This window comes from Zosterops lateralis, assembly GCF_965231275.1.
Source record: "Zosterops lateralis genome assembly, chromosome: 12".
NCBI classification, from domain to species: Eukaryota; Metazoa; Chordata; class Aves; order Passeriformes; family Zosteropidae; genus Zosterops; species Zosterops lateralis.
Genome location: NC_139772.1, coordinates 9021024 through 9040737, shown reverse-complemented (window position 1 = coordinate 9040737; position 19714 = coordinate 9021024). Strand labels below are relative to the sequence as shown.

General features: G+C 37.3%; 1 long non-coding RNA gene across 2 annotated transcripts in view; it reads left to right on the top strand.

The window, feature by feature from the left end:
- The window catches only part of LOC310914069, a 53147-nt gene that overhangs the window by 4009 nt on the left and 29424 nt on the right, over window positions 1–19714 (top strand). For both annotated transcript variants that reach the window (XR_014590958.1, XR_014590959.1), the window contains exon 2: window positions 8475–8552. This is a non-coding gene — a long non-coding RNA (uncharacterized lncRNA). The remainder of the gene's footprint in view (window positions 1–8474; window positions 8553–19714) is intronic.

Here is a 19714-nt window from a genome sequence, read left to right as displayed (position 1 = left end):
AGCTGCTTAAATATAATTCAGAACATGGCTTGTTATGTAGTAATACAATAACAAGCAAGATGAATGAATATACATCAAAAATATTACAGAAGCCCTTGTTTTTGCAAACAAAAGTAGTTGCCTTAAATTGCAAATAGGACTACACAAACCTTTTGAATTCACTTAGTTTCCCTGAAAGAGTTAATTTCTAATTATTTTATTAGCAATGCAACAAGCTAATAAAAATGGAAGGTTGCACTGCTTCAGAGCAGAGGCCTTCCTGACGTGCTCAGAGCCCTTTAGTTCTGCTGTTGTTCCTGTGTAAGAATCAATACCACAGGCAGCAATTATGTGGTGTTGTTTTTTGGCTAAAATTCCCACACATCTGGGATAAACAGATATTCTATTCGAACTTCCTCTGTTAACTCCACCAGTTTCCATGGAATGACTCTCTATATGCTTGTTAAGTAAATGATTGTTATAAGACTATGGAGACATGGTCGATCAAATTAACCCCTTTTGTCCGGCCTCCAAAATGGTTCCCTTCATTTGCCTAAATTCAGCTTTGGGGAATTTTTTCAAGCTTGAAGGACTCTCTGGATTCATCACATTAGCAAACTGTAACCTGAGAAGAGGGTCTTTGGAACAGCAGGACTTCTTTGGCCCCCGATTGTTTTGCTAATCAAGATTATTGCCACTATTGAGATGTGGAAAGATAGCCTAGCTGACAAAATTTGTCAGCTTCCCATGAAATAGTTCTGTCAGTTTAGTCAGGGTGCCGGCTAATATTAACATATAAATGAAGTCTCTCCCCCTCACCCCTTAATAGATGCAGAGAAAATATAAACACACACACAAAAAACCCCTCTGTGCTTAAATCAAACAAGCTTCTTTTCTCAGCTCCAGCCCATGTCCCTGGAAATCCTGTGAGTAGTGGAGCTAAAGGGAGGGGGGAGGGAAGCAGAATTTGCACAAAACTACTTTTAAGCCATAAAGCAGCAAAGCCCCACTCCCTGCTGATAGCAACAGGAGATTGATTACGCCTGCAAAAGTACAAATGGTTGCCTGAATGCAAGTGGCAGACCTCCAAAGCAGCGCGCTCTATGTGCTGGTTTTACATTTTCCAGCGGAGGGCTGGGATACAAAGTGGAAGAGTGGAACAGGGGCTATGAAAGAGTTATCTTTGCCCGGAGGTCAAAGCTGGGAGCGCCGTCCCAGCGGGCTCAGCCCGGCCCGGGCTCTGCCATCCCCAACCCCGGCCCTCAGCACCTGTTTTCTGCCTTTCTCTCTGTTTCCTCATCATCAGAATACATATTGCATTTTCCAGCTGACCTGCGAGGTGATATAATCCAATGCTCTTTCACCCACTTACACAAATTTTGCATTACTCTGTCAAAGGCAAATGCCTCGCATCATTCTGGCGGCGACTCTTTCAAAGCCCAGCTGGACCCAGATCATATAAAAAAGTGATTCAAACTTGCGCTCATTTTAATTGTAAATGGAGCCACCGAAAGTTCTCTTAATCTTTTAGCCTGATTTGAATATAAATAAATTAATATCTCGTGATATTTGTAATCTGCGAATCAGCAATATTGGCCTTTTGGTACTAAATTAGCCCTTGAATGGCAACTGTGCAGCAGCTTTGTGTAGTTAGTGTAGGCATCGGAGATGACTCTTCTAGCAAGTTCAATAGGCTTTGCAAAGCACAGCTTTAAATAGAAGAAATCCTTCAATCATGATTTGTTCTTGCTTTATGAGAAACAATCAGATTATTCCTTTGTGCTGGACTGTGACAATACTCTAAAGCATGAATGAAAACTGGAATATATGTTCCCCCGGTGGATTACATCAGCCTTCTTGATCACTGGCCTAACATGAAAAATAGATTTAATGTGTAAAATATCTGTCGCTGAAGAGAATATTAAGAGAATTACTTGAGAGCAGTTTGTGGGAAGTTTAGAAGCAATGAGTTAATGGCAAAGCACAGCGTTTGTTAAGAAGTTCAAGGCAGATCATTCCTAAAGGGTTCCAGGCAAGTAGCTAAGCTCTCTGCTTTATGGTTTCAAAAGATGTCATGCAGAATTGATTTCAACTTCTCTGAAATAAAATATTGTGTAAAATATTGCATTAGTTGCCCAGAATGTGGAGCTAAAGAAGCATAATCCAAACAATCCCACTGGTACATCTTGCCCTGAGTTAATGCAGTATTTGCACTCCGACCTTTGATCTGAACTTTCTAAAAAAAATAACTGGGAGACACAATATTAAATATTGTTGGCAATAAGAAAGAGTTCCTAATAATCCTAATAAAATAAGAATTCTACTGGTTAAAGTTGTAGTCTGCTTAAAATTCTGATCTCAGAATCTTTGTGAATTTCCTGGATTTCACTTCTAGCTCAGTAAAGTTTGCCTACATTGAATCCTGCTCCCTCCTGTGACCTGACTGCTCTGCTGGGGAGTGTGAGGTGGGGGAAGGCAGAGGGGTATCTTACTACCCACCATGCTGTGTATGGATGCTTTTATACAAACGAAAGGAGTAGTCTTTGTCTCAGAGAGTTTACAGTCTGGAACAGCTTTTAATTATCTGTTACAGTATCAGTTCATCAAAATATAGATATTCTAAAACTTAAGTTCATCCAGCTCTAGAACCCCTTGCAGTCTGGCTTCTGTTACAAGCATAAAGTCTGAAACTTCACAGATACCTTTAAATAGTTAAAGGAATAATACTGGGAGAAAGAAGTCAGTCTTCTGCTGAACAGCTGTCTTTCAGGCCAGTGCTATCCAGAACTCATGTCAAGTTTCCAGGAGTCAGCAAGACACACTTGGCCATATGCTTTGAAATCTCGATTTACTGTGCACAACCCTTTCTCCTGTTGTTTCTGATCACACTCTTTCCTTCATTTTGCACCTGCACGACTTGTCAGGTGTACAGTACAAGAGAAAGAAGTCCTGTCCAAGGGCCAGGCAGGGTGTGGAGCTTCCCTCCACTGCAGCAATTGCCCAGCTTGTGAACTTGCCTTGGGAAGGGAGCGGGGTGGTGCTGATAATGGAGCCCTTCATACCTCGAGAGAACAGCTGCCTCACACTCCAGTGCACACAAACAAAACACCTGCTTCAACCAGAAAAACCAGTAAGCACTGAGACTGGATATGGGCTGGATGGTGTTCAGACTTTCTCTTTTATCTCTTCTGAAATGTTATAACACATTTTTCAGCATTGTGATAATTTTGAAAAATTGTGCAGTTTCGTTTATAGAACCATTTTTTTCTTCTCTTTTTTGAGAGATGTTAAAAGCCTCTGCTAATATTTTGCTTTTTTGTCATTAGTAAAGACAAACCTCCTTAAGGCTGGTTTGTAAGTGTCCTGCAAGTCTGGCTACCCAGCTTTTAGACTTACTTCTAAGTGTATCACTTAAACTTGAGTTCAGGCAGCCTTTCATTCATACCTATCCTTTTTTAAGGTATTGGACAGGTGCTGAATTCTGCTTAATTTGGTATTTTTCTCTTGCATGTTGTAGATATATAGGTGTGTATCCTTCATGCAGTAACAGCGTTTTATCTGTCCTATTGAAGTGTAACTTCAAGGGTGTAACATCAAGGATCTTTGTAAGGCAAATGACATTTTGACATTCTAATTTTAGCTATCCCTTTCAAAATATCAGGCTGGGAGAAATGGCTCTTCAGGAAAGGCAGAAAGATATGTAAATCCACTGAAAATAAGTATATAACATTGATTAAAAGATGATGAACTTATACCTCAAGACCACAAATAAAATTCTGTAACTTCTCACTTTCTGTTTCACTCAGATTAGTCCTCATTTCTGACAGATTTCCCTTGGTTCCAGCTGAAATGCCCATTAGTGCAGGGAAGTTCTCCATAATGGCTGTTGTCATATGGCAGCTGTTATCATTTGCACTTTGTTATACAAATTTATCATCTCCATCAGTTCATAATAAGCCTGACTGATACCATAAAACCCTATAATGCCAGCAACAATAATTGTCATTCTACTTGGATGTTGTAGAAGAGAGATTAAGGATTTAATGTTTAAATTTTAAATGAAATATTCTCTCACCATTATGGGTGGTCTCCTCCTGAAACCTTGGTAGGACAGTATAGTAACACTGCCCAGCACTACTGCCTGAATTAAGCATAAAAAAAAAAAAATAACATCAGTGCTGTCAGCCTTTAAATATTCTAAGTTGAATAGGCAGTACAGAGTGTATACATTAATCAAAATAAAATTCAACTTCCCTTTTTTATTTTTAGTTTTGCCCTAAATTTTATTGGATTGACTAACTCTATGTAATAAGCATAACTATTTTATTTAACCAGGGGAAATGAGTGGGAACAAGTTCCGACTGACAATGGCTCTCTGCTGGAACCCAGAGAAGCAAATGCAAGCAATGCAGTAAGGAAGATCAAACTTGTTACACTGCTGATATTCTAAGAGTTTGAACTCGGACTCCCTGCTGACCTCAATTTTACAATGATAATCATTTCCTAAAATGTCTTCATTTTGTAAATGAAGCTGTACCTCCCTCTGAAGCAGGGGTTTGCAAAGATTAAATCATTTACATTTCAAAGGGTTCATTTTTTTGCCAGTGTGAGAAATACTCAAGCAGGAAAATGAGTGCTCCTTTTAATTTTTGAAAGCTGGGAGAGCATTCATAGTGAAAATAATCACAGCCTATTACAGCAGCCTTGCTTGCCCATTCCCACTTCAAAAGGATGAGCCTATCTTTTCCCCGCCCAGCAGTGAATGACCACTTAAATGAGTGATGGCTTATTAATACTATGACTCAGCCACTTCTCGATAAGGAGAACAATAAGGGGTCAAAGCTTGAGCATCCCTTACAGGAATTAATGAGAACATGTTGCTGGTAATTTGGTCTTTTGGAGATTACATTTAAATTAAAAGGTTCTTGTGTCAGGCTTAATGGTGAGACTGGTGGTGTCACTATTTGAAATCCAGAGACTGCATTTTTTGTCTTTTCTACCTGTATAATTTCATTGACTTTATCAAAGTTGCCTTGGGGGTTGGATACCATTTAAAGAACAAAATCAGAGAAACTGGCCTAACAAAACTTTAAGGAAGTTCTCCAAAAGTAATCCCCCAAAACTGCACACATTTATTCGGGCATAGTGTTGTTTTCAGTGTCAGGATATATAATTGCAAAAACAATTAAATGCACATATCTGAGATATCTTGCATTAACATTTCTGTATAAGACCTGGAAGTAATTCACTGCCAAAGAATGTTTACTCTGAAGTTGTGAAAAACAATTTAGCAGGCAGTGTTTGTGCAAATGTGGGGCCTTTTCTTCAGTTCTTCATCCTTCTTCCCATTAAAGACTTAGCACTTGGAATGTCTGGTTTTATTCTTAACCTCTTTTTTTATTATTTTATTATTGATATTGAAATGGTTGTTGCCACTTTTAACAAAGGCATGAAACACAATGGTGGGATCAAAGTTGCTTAAAGGAGTTAAATTGCTTATATTGTTGTGTGTTATTAACTTCAGCAGAGAAATCCAACCTACAGCTTTTCTATTATCTGTTCCTTGCAGTTATGGAAATACTGTATTTAGCATATTTTCTGACCTGAAACAAATGCAAAGATGGATTCTAGGTAGGATTACAGATATAAACCAGCATTCGTTGTGCTAATTAGCGCATTGTGTGCTAACTAATGCACATTGCATTTCCAAGAAACTTTGAAAAGGTGGTAATCAACTGTTTATAAACATTTCAGATGTAATTCTAAGGGAAAGTAACAACTCAGCTGTTTTCTCACTGTGCAATGGTATTTAAAATATAGGAAAAGTAACATATTATTATAAAAATAGGCAAATCAGAAGCATGAGAATTTTATGTTCTTGATATGGGGGTTTTTTCTGATGTATCTGGAAGTAATATAATAATTTTCCTTTTTTAAATCATTGTATCTATAGTAATATGATCTTACAATATCTGATTGAGAACTATAAATCTTATAAAATTGATGCTATGCTATAAGAAAAGTAAATATGGTTGTTCTGAGATTAGTTGAAAAACTTGTGAAGTATTAATGGAAAAATATTCACTCACAAAACCAATCCACAGAAAAGGTTCTCTGTTCCATGCAAAAAAAGAGAAAAATTAGATTTGCACTGGAAAAGAAAAGAACAGGTTCTAGTGCAAGTATACAAAATGTTGAATAAAGTCACAATGGACCTTCCTTAGCAGACATTAGTTCAACTAGTGTGTGATTCTTGGGGAAATAAAATGTCATTTTGAGCAATAGCATTGCCAGACTAGGAATTCAGAAGGTGGAGGGAGGCTAAATCCTTATGGTAGTGTCATGATAACAAATGACACAATGGGAAAGACAAGGGACAAGGGATTCCTTCCCTTGTCTTCAAAGATACCTAAAAAGTATTAAAAAATGTGTGCTTCAAATGATTTCTTTCTGTATCTTGTTCCCCTGCTTTTCATTAAAACAGTTTCTGGGTGGCTGAGATTGTTTCTCCAGGCTGAGAAGATCCTTTCACTTTGTGATCAGCCTTTGCTGAAATCTGTGGGATGTTCAAAATGCACTTGCTGAGTGCCTACAAGGACTGTGCAACTCACCTTTCAGAGGACTTCTACACCTTCTAGGCTCTTAAGGAATCAGAAACCTTCCAGATCCTTTATCATGATCATTGCTGGGGCCCCAGTGATAGTTTTTGTCCTTTATTTGGCCAGTTAACCATTGGTTACTCTGAGCCTACTCATGATGCAGTAGGCTTGTACATATTGCTCTTGCCAGAGGCAATGAAACTCGTCCCATTTGGAAATATAGAATGTGACTACTCCTTAATCAGGAGAATATTTCATGGCTTGGAGTCTTAAACAGCCTCTCTTTGCTATGCAATAACTTTTTAAATGAATGTGATGCAGAGCAATGAGGAAGAGTTGTAAAGAGAGGGGATGAGTGGGCAGCCCAGTTTAGCTGGTGCCAAGGAGAGGGGCTGGCAGCCCCCAGCACTGGGCACTGGGAAGCTGGAGCTGCCTGGAATTGCTGCCAGCCAGAGCCTCCCTGGGGGTGGCTGGCTTGATGCAGGGAACTCTTGTTTTGTGACTAGTGACTGACTTATTGTTCCTGAGAAAAGTGGCAACAAGCCAAGTAAAAGCCCTTTTTGTCCTTCACTCCCAACAGGGGACTTGGTAATGGTTTGTCATGTGCCTGGGCATAATCCAGGCAAAGTCTCCATATGCAATTAAAATAGATTTTGCTACTGTATGTGTTTCTTAGGAAGTGGCACTCCAAGTTACGGGTACTGCTCATTCTTTTTTTTTAATGTTTTTTGTCAGATTTTCAATGCTTAATTTTCTTGGGGATTGTTTTTGTCTTTTAATCAATACTCATTTTTCAGTATCAGCACTCCCTTAAATAATTCCAGTAGTTTGTATATTACATAAAAGAGATCTGATTTATAAAGAATAATGTCTATGAGTAGCAATCTCTCCTTAATGTAAATTCCAATATATGTCATGATCAGAAATCTCCAAAGCACGGGTCTACCGTTTAATAAAAGTATTAGTAGCACATACTTAATTCTCACAAATAAATTATATCCCTTTTGAATTCTCCTCACTGTAGTCTGTCATCATTGGGTTTTATGCCTTTGTAACCTTAGTTAGACTTTTACTTGTAATTTTAAAAATTATTATTATTATTATTCACTTTTAACATACTTGAATGTAATAGACCTAATGGTACTAGAAAATCAATCTTAGTTGTTTTTTGTAGCTGTCGTGCAGTTTTATGCCATTTTCCACAGTTTGAATACTGTGGACTGTAGCTATCTTAGATGATCATGATAGATACGTGGCAGGCAGAGTCTCACAATTATTCACACTGAGTAGTAGTTCTCCACTAGATTATTTCTATGAAATTCACTGGAACATTACGGGAAACAAGGGGCTGTGCAGTGCACTTTAGCTACCTTTTCTCATGACAAATCTATGTTTTCTAAGGCAATACTAAAAATTATTTGAGAAAAAAAATGTCTTTTGACAGAAAATATCATCTCATTAAAAACAGAAAGGTTCATACAACACTTAAGTTCTAAAAATCAAACTTTTCTAGAAAAAAAAAAAAGATAATTTCATCCAGATTACAGTGATTGGTCTAAGGGAGCTGCCTCTGCACTAGAATATGAAATGTTGGGATTATGCCCTCCTGTGTGAAAGCACATTTTAAATTTCAGCTCCAGTAAATATTTCTCTAGTACTATAGAAATATTTTTGCAATAATTCTATGTTATTTCTGCATAACTGTAGAAATTCTAATTAAAATCTTAATAGGAATAGTTGAGAAAATTGATACAGAAAGAATCTAGGAGGAGGTTAGAATATTCACTGAGAATCTGCAAGGCGGGAGGGTTCTGCCACATCTCAATGACTGATTAGGCCATATAAGAGGTCTGTTTTTTCATAAAAACCTCAAACCATTCTTTTTTTCTTTTGCAGGTATAATGGTTGGATGTGAGATGCAGTGGAGAAGAGGGGAGAGGTACTCAATTCTGCCTTTTAAAGAACAGCCTAATGGTAAATATCCTCAATAGTTACTTATTTCTTGTAATTTTAGTAGATCAAGCAGCCTTTTCTTGCTGTGTGATACCCTTGCTATGCACCTGATGCAAGGAATTGCAAGAGGTCTCACTTATTCTTTGGGGAAACACTCTGGACCTTATCCAGATTTCTTAACAGAACAGTTTCATTAATGAAACAGTGCTGGCCATCACAAAGTCAACTGTATTTGTGTTTTAATTATTGTAGCTGTCAAATTCTTCACGTTTATTAGGACTGGCTCTTTCCTAATTATATTAGAAGTAGCACAGTTCCCAAAAGCATATCTTAGCATTTCTCTTACCAGTAACTCTGAAGCACTCAAATATTTTCTGTTTATTTAGTTTTGTATCTCGTAGGTCCTGATTCCTCAACTGAAACACTTAACAGGGAAACATCTGGGAGTGGTTTATTAATGAAATGTGCATAGGCTAGAAGGTGGTGCACTCTTCCAGATCCAGTGGGAATCCCAGTCTGACTTGGAGCTCTGTAAAAGCTGCCCCATGAAGTGCTCTGAGAGCAAGGCCCAGCACAAAGTGGAATAATTTAGGCTCACCTGCCTATGTAAAGATCCTGCATAAGTGATTATATTTCTCTTGATGCACAGAGAAATGCAACATAGTCTCAGTTATCATCTGATAGTGAGCCATCTTCTGGAACGCACACCAGGTTGATTGTGGGACACTTAGTCCAGGTGGAATTTCTCCAACTTGCTGGAGTTAAATTGTTGCCAGGGTTGTCTCCTGTATGTAAATAGAGGAAAGAGATATTCTGCTGGAGACTTTATTCTCAAAAATTTATTTTTATTTTCAAACAAATGGCATTTCTGAGAAATCGTGTAAAATGTCTCAAGATAAAAGAATGTTTGAGACATGGAGTAAAATGTTTCAAGATAAAAGAATGTTAAATATAGCTAGAAATAAGAGAGCCATATGTTGAAAGCATATCAGCTTTGAAACCATGCACTTAACCCAGGAACTCAACAAGATTTCACATTTTAAATAAAAAATTTAACTTCCTGGAAAGATAAAGTTCATTCATCTTTAGAGTAGCCTAGAAAAAAATATGGAAACCTGATCCATGGAGAAGCCCTTCAGTAAGATAAGTATCTTTGACATCTGAAAAAAAAATATAATGTGTAAAAATAAAATGGGTCATATCCATTCCTAAAAAAACCGTTGTTATAGTTGTACATCAAAGTAGGAGTAGGGTTATTTTCTGAGTGGTTTTTTTGGCTAACAAGTACATTATCTTACAAAACCATTGCCAAAAACATAAAATCTTTGTTCAATGGGAAAGAAATGTACCATTTTAGTGCTCCTATTTGAAACATTATGCAGAACACAGGCTGTTCTAAGTTCAATGCAAGTGTTACACAAATATACCATTAAAAGTTTGGTCCACTAGAAGAAATTTATTTGGTTTGTTCTAAATCATATGGATAAATGTCAACATTTGTGTTTAACGCAAAATACACATTTGTGCAACCATCATCTCTGTTCAATTCAATTGATTTTATTTCTTGCACAAACTGAGCTTTCATCCTGGAAAATGCTTTCCAGTAACACAAGGGCAGATCAGGAAATGTGTAAAATGGATCAGTGCCCAAAAGACCAAGTTATACATCTATTCTTGGAAAAACAGGAGGACACGTTGTCTTAAAAAGAAAGGCATAAATTACAGAACATTAAGTTCATTTGGACTGGCATACTGAGCTACACCATCAGCACAAATCCTCGGGATGTCACTCACTGCAGCATGAGGGGTCTGTTTTGAAGGCAGCTACCAGGATATGCTCACGATGGGAGCCAGTGAGTTCTCAGCTTCTCCAGGGGTTTTGCTGATTTTCACAAGGGCTCTGTGAATAGTCTCTGTGTCAGCACAAGAGGGGGTTTAATCTTCATTGGAAGATTTCTTTCAAGAGGTACTCAAGTTCTTGCCATTTTGCACTGCATCTGGAAATGCTTTCTAGGCTGAAATCCCACAGGTGTCATTGGCTGTGCCCAAATTTCAGAGCAGATGCCACTTGAGGCCCTGGTCCATGGCCCCACCACAGCTCTGTCTGCTCAAAGGCCTCTCTCACCTTCTTTGAGGGCACTCTAGATGTATGTGTAGGCTGTTTAGATCCTGAGAAATGCATTTGGTGTCCAACCCTTCAGCTGCACCCAGTAAGACCTGTTGAGTTTATGTCCCTTTTTCAAGGAAGCCCACAGCCAAGCTGTTGACACTCTGACAGTGCCTGTGCACAAACCAGTCTGAAGTCCTTTAGAAATCAGGTGTAGCTTTTCCCATTTGTACTGGGCCCTCCATAAACCCCAGTCAAATTGCTGTCACAGTGGAGGAACAGCACATGGAGCCATTGGTGACACAAGGAAACTTCAGGGAACTGAAGGCACAACAATCTTCATTAAACCTGTCCACCTATTTAGTATCATCAATGCCTTTTGGAACAGTGTCATGTTCATTTTATAACTTAAGAGAATCCAACACACCTTTGATTGTCTCATTAAGAGAAGAAGTTATATTTTTCAATAATATCCAAGGCATTTGTTTCAAACTGTTAGAGAATCACTGATTAAATAAATGCAACGTGTTTTTATGAATGCTTTCTCTAGATGTTGCCCTACCTTCTGATGATTGAGTCTAACCCTCTTTAACTTCTTTGACAAGATTATTGCCTGAAGTAACTTTTTAAATTAGCATTCTTGTTTGTTTACGTCTAGAGATTGAGGGGGGAAAAAACTAAAAGCTTTGGAACAACTATTGAGTCTGCACTTGCTCTAAGCTGGAAGAAAATAATTTTTAGTATATGTTTAAAATTATATAACACGTTTCAGATGTTGGTTCAAATTACTGTTAAAATGACATTCAAATCTGGGAGTGTTTCTTGCTGGTTTTATCCTTTTAAAAATTTCCACTGTGCTTTTTTTCATCTTTAATTAAATTTCAATTCATTTTATAATAGTAATTAAAGTATTTACAGCAAGAAATTCTATCCATTTGCAAAACAGCAATAAATTGTAACATTTTCACAAACAAACAAACTTTTTAGAACACTTGCAAAGTCTTTATCCTGCATTCGTAAGGCATTGAAGGGTAGATTATCAGCTGGTATAAGTCACTGTCGTTCACTGGAGTCAGAATAGTAATTTTGATTTACAAGAGTTTAGAATTTGGCCAATAATGTAATTAATATAATCAAAACCATGTACAGACACTAGAATAAACAATACCAAACTGTAAGGCAAGTAACCTATCTTACAATGAAAATAAAATAAATGTCCCAGGCTTCTTAAATCACTGTTTCATTACGTGGCTTTGCTTTCTATCATCTTTGATCTCCTTCATTTCATTAGAGCAAACTTCTTGTTAGAGGCATGACTGTCTTCCTATGAAACTGATCTCACATTCAGCACTGATATCTAGTGACTTGTTCCAGTTTAATCTTTAGTCTTTTTATGCAGCACTTAAAAAAAAATAAACACAAATTATTACATCATCAGTAGAGGAACATATGGCACATCCAAAAGTGAGTACACAATAAATATGTTTCTAATAAATACTTTGGTGCTGAGTAAATTTCAGAAGAGAGCAGACAATAAAGCACCATTCTGCTATCAATGCCTTTTCTTAGCAGTTATTACATAATTTTAATCATAGCCAAGCAGTTGAGGTGCAGTAGCATTGTTTCTTACACCAGCCATTATCATCTCACTGTTACCTTGGGCTTCCCTCATCTGTTTTGCATTCCCTGTATCACTCAGATGCATGGCTTGCAAGCTTTCTTATGTTGTATAGAAAATTGGGTGTATTTACATGTCACAACAGGGCCTTGATATATGATTATGGCCTTCAAGTTTTTTCAAGAATAAATACTGATTATAATAATTTCAGGGCGGGGGGGGGGGGAAAGAGTCATTTAGCCTCAGGATAGAACATTCTGTAAAAATTTTACCTTGTTTGGCTTGCATTGATCCACAGCTGCGTAAAGAAACACAGCAGAGAAAGCTTAGAAGAGCATGGCTACTACATATCAATTTTAGCAATTGTTTTCTCCAAAGCAATTCTACAATGTTATGTTCATGAAGTCGTGCCAGTTTATTTGTGGTGTTTGTGAATTCTGAGTATCGGGACAAATTAGGACATTTTCAGTGGGCTCCCTTATCTGTAATAAAAGTAATGAAATACCTGCATTTTGACAAACTCTGCACTTAGGAACAGATTCTTATACGTGGAGTCTGGACAAATGAAGCTTCTGCAAATCATACACTGTCCCATTACAGCTTTCTAATTAAAGATCAGCTGCAGGAAACAGTAAATTCAAAACAGTGATGACAATATTAAAACTTTCCAGAGAAAAATGAGAGCATTGGAGATAAGGATGCAAATATCCTAATAGAAGAGATAGCACTAAATGCTTATGGTGACTCTAAGGCATTGTGCAACTATTCACAGTGGGCTGTAGATGAGAATATGAAAAAGATGAGTGTTCTAACATCAAGGGGTATGAATGACAAACAGATGCTAAACAGACAAATGAGCTATGGCTGAAGGAGGCCAGTGCTGTTGTATGCTGAGGGAAGGGAGAGGAGAGGAAGAGGTGGATAAAACAAAATATAGCCCCAGAGAAAGCTGAAAACCATGCTGAGAAGTAGTCTGGAGAAGATCACAGGAAACAGCTTATGGAATTAAAAACATTTGGGAAATTACAGCACTTAGGAGGAATTAAATATAAGAAAGTAATGGTCATCTATGAAAATAGAAACTTCAAAAATAAAAGAACTGCACCACAGAACCTGGAGGAGAAGAGCTAGAAAATCAGTAGATATGATCCTAGCATGAATAAAGAGAGTCAAGCTAAGGATCCTGCACTGCATATCAGTCTCTAGGAAGACCTTTCATGAACAGTTAACAAGAGACTTTGGCAAGAGAGAGCAAGGAAATGTCTGAGAGACAGGAATATCTGTCTGAAGTGATGGTCTTACATCAGTCCCATCATGACTGGGAAGAATGTGTATCCGATATAAATAGCAGCTTAATTTATTTCAAGTGGATATAACTTGTTTTTCACTGATACTTCTTATTGTTAATTTGTTAAAGATGCTGAGATTAAAGAGATAATTATAAGCATAATTTACAAAGTAATGTAAATTTACATTTACAGTAAAGTAAGAGAAGTACTAAAGGAAGAGATGTACTAAAATTGTGCAAATGTATTTTTTATTTTCCTGATAAATGAACCACATTGAAAGTATTATTTTCAGACTCAACTAGCCATGTAAGCCAGTGGAAATATTTGTCCTGTGTTCACATTTAAGAAATGGACCCAGGCATAGATAAGAAAATGAGTTCATAATGAAAACAGATGCTACAGAGACAAAAGATATCTCTAAAAATCATATATGGCTTAATCCCGTAGCCATTTTCTGTGCATTTGGAGTCTGGCTTTTAAAAGTGCTTGACAGTTGTTCTGCTCAGCAGTGTGTGGTGCAGAAGCTGCAGAATTAATGCTCACCTCCCTGCCTGTGGCAGTCAGGTGTCTTTGCCTGGGTGTTTGCCAAACCATTCCTGTACCAAACACGACATGAACTTTCATGGGAAACCAATTCTCATCTCATTTCCTTTGTGCCAAAGTCTCTAAGGTGCAAACCATGGGAATTAAGTACCAGAATCTCATTGAATGGTACTGGGATTAGGCACCTTGGTACCTTTGTACCCAATTTTAAGTGCTTATTTATCTGAACAAAACTTGCTTGTTACTTTGTTAAAACTCTGTGAGACAATTCTAAAGTTTCTTAGGCTAATGTAGAGTAACCTCAGTGGAAGACAATTTTTGCTCTCAAAATTATGCAGAAGGTAGAAAAAATACATTAAAATTATTTTAGGAATGGGTTCCAGCTCCCTTACATTCTGGGCAAAAGAGGTGAAGCCCCTACAGAAGAGGAGGAGTGACCAGCTGTGCTTGGAGAATGCAAGTTCATTCAAACCATGGGGTGTAGGGAGGAGGAAAAAACCTTCAGTTGTGGGTTCTGTGAAGGATGATCCAAGAGTGCCGAAGAGCAGAACTTCAAATTCCAAGTGAAAACCTTTCGTTGAGTATGTGTACGTTTGATCATACTCTGAGCATGAGTACCATGAGAGAGAGACCTTCTGACCTTTTGGTTTTGTACATTCTTGTGTGAGACTATGAATTGTCTTGCCATAACAGCTTGTTTTAAAGTTACAAAACCATCAAATGCTTCTGTGATCATAGTAGTGGTTGCATTTTTCAGTTGCATTTCAGAATGGCTGTGCAAACTGACCATCAGTGGGATATACCTGAATGAACTCAAGAAATGTAACAAACATCAGAGTATGAGAAAATTTGGGGTAAAATAGAACATCTCATGAGATACTTGAGTCTCATAAGTCTCCATTTACAAGAGCAAAAGTGTAGCAAGTTTGTCAGGAAGACTCTTACAGAAATTGATTAGAAGATGACCTGGATATACTGCTGCAACAGTAAGCACAGTTTGGAAATGTGTATTAAATGCAGTTGATAGTGGAAACAGTAGGATCAGAATAGGAAAGAGAGAAGAAACCAGAGTCAAAGGTTGCTCTCAATTCCATATGGCAACAACAAGTGCAAGGCAAGCTAAGATTACCTCACCAACAGAAGTCTCAAGCGTTGAACGTCAAGTTAGAGCCCCAAAATAACAGTTTTTCCTCATTCACTTTTGCAGAAATTTAGTAACTGTGCAGCTGGAGAACAAGAGGAAATGAAACATTTCTCAGAAAATTTAAAGATAAGACACGCGTGTGTTAATCAGGCAGTGTTTATATCCTCCTCCTTTGTTCTTCCTTGTCCACTTTCCAGAATTAGAAGGGTACCCTCAGTGTTCTGGCAGCAGGACTATTCAAAAGAGAAGTATAACTTCTTTTCTTAGAAGTTCAGCCAAGTTTAGTGCAGCCAGAGCCCTCAGAAAGCAGCATCTACCTATCATAAAGAAGCTGAAGTTTGTTTTACTCCCAGAATAACACATTATTCCATCTTATATTTCTTCAAGACTTTTCTTAAACCATTGCTACTTACAATTTTGCTTCTGGGTAATAAAATCTTATTACAGTCCTTTTGTCTTCTCAGTACAGAAATCTGAAATGAAAATAACTTGGGGTCTAGGACTTCTACTGGTTGTGCTGAGCTTGTGGCTCTTTTCTCATCCTCAAGCCAGCAATACTTAAGTAAAATTCTCTCCATGTTCCAGTTTTTGGAGATCTAGAAGTCGTCTTGACCTGGAGCTCTAGAGCTGTGAACAATCTTATCTCTAGTTCGCCTTCAAAACCATCAGATATTTCCAGGCAGAGAATAAAAGTCTCCATGGGCCAGCAAAGTGGCAAATGGTGTAATATGTTGATTGCATCAGCATAATACAATCCCATTGTGTTCCTGGGTAGCCTTTTTAATTCTGAGTTCCTAAAGGTGTGCACTGAATTTCTGTGCAACCTGCAGCTTTATTCTGTATTGTGATATTGAGAGTTTAATTTTTACAAATTTTACAGTACATTTAAATAGAAAATGGGTAAAGAATGAGGATTTCTAAGCCTTATGAATGCAGCTCGTTGTAGTAACTGAATCTAATTATAATATTTTTCTGTATGGATTTAATATTATTTAAATATTATTTAAATACTCCATGGTGACGGGTTCTGTGCATGTTATACAGGAGTGTTTCTAATGGATCATTGTGATCCATTAGAGTCCAGCTAATGCAATATTTTTCTCATAAAGTCTGAGGGTCATGAGACTACAAAATAATTATTAAGATAGTGTAAAAAAAGGACAAAACCAAATTATATAACATTAGCTTTGATGAAGTTTTGTTACATAAAATTAGTTTTTGAAGTAGGAATGTACTAGGTTGAACATCTAAGTATCTGCTCTGCAAAAGTATATTTTGTCAAATCAAAAATATTTTTCTTACAACATTAGCTACAAGTGTGTTTTCTTATCTCTTACAGTTTCCGGTACTATATAAATTCATAGCTCAGAGCAATGGTGTAATTCCGCATAACAAGTTGCATGATATACTGAGCCAGTTTTAATGTATCTTAGTTTGAGAGAGGATTTTATTACTTTTCTCAAATATTATTTTGTTGTTTCAACATCACCATAAACCCTCATTCAGATAATTCTAAATATCTTCTTTAAAGCTTACACAGGCAGCAGAACTGAGGGGATATGGGCACAATGCAATCCTTGACTCACCCCTATTGTACAGGAACAGAACAGGAGCCTCAGAGCTGCTGGTGGTCTCACATATCTCATATGTGCTGGAACAATGAAACAAATTATGAACAGGGCTTAAGGCTCAACTCTGAATTCTTGCCTGTGTGAGTTTGTGTCTCATGCATGGAGAGCATTGATTTTGCAAGGTACTCTGAGATGTGGCCTGTCTGTCAGATGTGGCCAGGTGGATAATTTTCTGAAGTTTGACATTCAGACAGGGATCTATCCTTCTTTGGTCTAGCACTTTTATTAAGTCTCACATGGAGGTTTTATGTATTAATTCATTCATTTCAGTAATAGTGTATTTATACTGATAAAAGCATAATTGCTAATCTCACACACTGCAGTGCTGTTCTGCTATAAAATGTGCTGGGGTAAAAAATGCAATTACTTTAATGCACAGAATCTAGGCCCACTCAATTTTAGACTGTGCTGAAGAAATTAATATAAGGACAAAAATGCACATTCAGAGTTATTTCACATGAAACATCTGAAGTGGTAGCTAGTTTTACAAAATGTTTCAAATACTTTGGATTGGACAGCAAAAGGAATCCTTGGCTGATACCATGACAAAAGATGTGTGAGTGTTCACGGCCCCAGAGTCCCACCAGGGAGACAGAGCCAGGTTACAGCAGATGCCATTCAGTTGAATCTGCTCTTGGATAACCTCCATGGGTTTACTCCAAGAGGAAAATACTTTTCAGTGTGACAAGCTAAGCCTTTGGCTGCTCAGAAAACAAATGCTGTATTAAGTTTAATTACTTCAGCCACCTACTGATGATCTGAAAAAATCTTTTAACAAACCAAGTGTTCTCAGCTTGGCTGTTGCCTTGGCTGCATGATCTTTCGCTGTACAGCTGTGTGGAAGTGCAGCAATCAGAGTTTAGATTATCCTTTTGGCAGGTCATGAAACAGAAATAGTCTCTCTTTACCCTCCTGCCTTAAATTTTGATTTGATGACATTATCAGACTTATAAAGATGATCTGCATCTGCCAATACAGAGAAGTGAACAGAGGGAGAAGAAGTCGTTACAAAAAAAGAGGTCAGTAATTCTGGGCCAAATCCTGCTTTGACTGCAGTGACAGAAATGGCATGACTTTCAACAAAATTAATAGTTGTAAATTACTAACAGTAAAACCCAATAAAATTTTATTTCTATTCATAAGATTGTTCACAGTTCATATTTGTATGATACAAAACAAACTTGGAAAACCCTTGGCATATTTTATATTTTATAGGAATGACACTTTTCCAGGCTACTGTGAGGAAAACATACTATATGCAAAAAATCAACCACTGGAATTCAGTTAGGTGTATGTGTCATACAGGAATGCCACAAAGCATCAGCAAATGGATTCTGTTCTTACAAAACTCAGTTTTATGTCTTATCCCTGATTCACAGTCCTGTGACTCTGAAATGCAAGTTTCTCAGAAGGTAAAAAAATCATAGTGGATACCTTGACCCATCCTCTTTCTGAAATTGAAAGATTGTACATCAAGAGATTTTGATCCTTGAAATTTAGGAAGTGTGAATCTTAAAGACACCATAGCAGTTCTCCTAAGAAGTAGGTGCAGGGCACCTGTGCATGGCTTAGGGAGCTCTGCTTCACTGTCTGCTTTGGATGTGCTTTATGCACATGAGTGGAACCCACTCAGGAACTTTCAGAATGCATGGTTTCTACAGTGGGATGCTATTAACTGGACAATTGGATTATTTTCCATTTTTAGAATAGCTACTGCATTTCAGAAAAGCAGAGGGAAGCTCTTGTAGTTTTGTTTTGGTTACAGCTACATGACAACATTTTCTCAACTTCTAAATAGAGCTCACTTTCTTACAAGAGGAAAAAAATCACTGGCCTGATCACAAAAAAAAAATGTCTTTGGTCTCAAGGCTTATGTATTCACCAGGAGGTTGGACTGTGCTCCAGAAAACAGAATTAATCAGCAAGTCATTGCCTTCCAGAAGTAATGTGTAACACCTTGTTTTGTTCCTTGGTTCAAAAGGCACTGTCACTGTTGTACACCAGTGTGGGGTTTTTTAAAGGCTATAATTCATATGCAAACTAAGCAGGGATTCATGATTTCATAATAAAATGTTGAAACGCTTTGATCATGAGCTGGAAGGAGGTGTGAAACAGTGCTTCAGAAACAGACAGATATTTGTGTAATCAGCCTTTATGTATTGCCAGTTCAGAATAATAACATATAAAAAGCCCCAACTTACCTCATCTGCCTGGTACAGCCAAGGCATAAATAAAAGAGAACAATGGAATTACTATTACTCACTCACTGAGCCCCAGCTACATCACTGTATTCTTTATAATTGCTGGCAAGAAGATTAATGTTTTGTTAAATATCAGAGTAAGGTCACAAGGGGGCTTGCAGGGCTGTCTAAACATCTAGGTTTTAAACTCCTTCCTTCCTTCTTTCCTTCCTTCCTTCCTTTTTTCTTTTTCCTATTTTTTTTTAATTTTAATTTCAGAGAGATGAACTTCCACCATCTCCTTTAATTATTGTGACTTTTACATTTTTGCATTTGAAAACCTTTGACAGCACAAAAAATAAATAAGGACAACAATTGCTGTATGGCTGATAAAGCTTAGTCACCACATTGATAGGATGATGATAAGGGGTTTAATGTGTTAGAAAAAGACCCATTTCATTTTGCCTCTCATGTGTCCTTTTTCATGTCTGTTAGTTCTGTGTCCAAATAGGGAATTTTTTTTTCTCATTATATTAATGTTAGTTATCCTAAATAACAATCTATTTGCTCTTTCTAAATGTCTGTTAACATACAGCTTGTGAATACAATGACAAGAGCAGTTGAAGTGAAAAGCTCATAGTTTTGCAGATAGAGGAGATTTTCACCTTCTG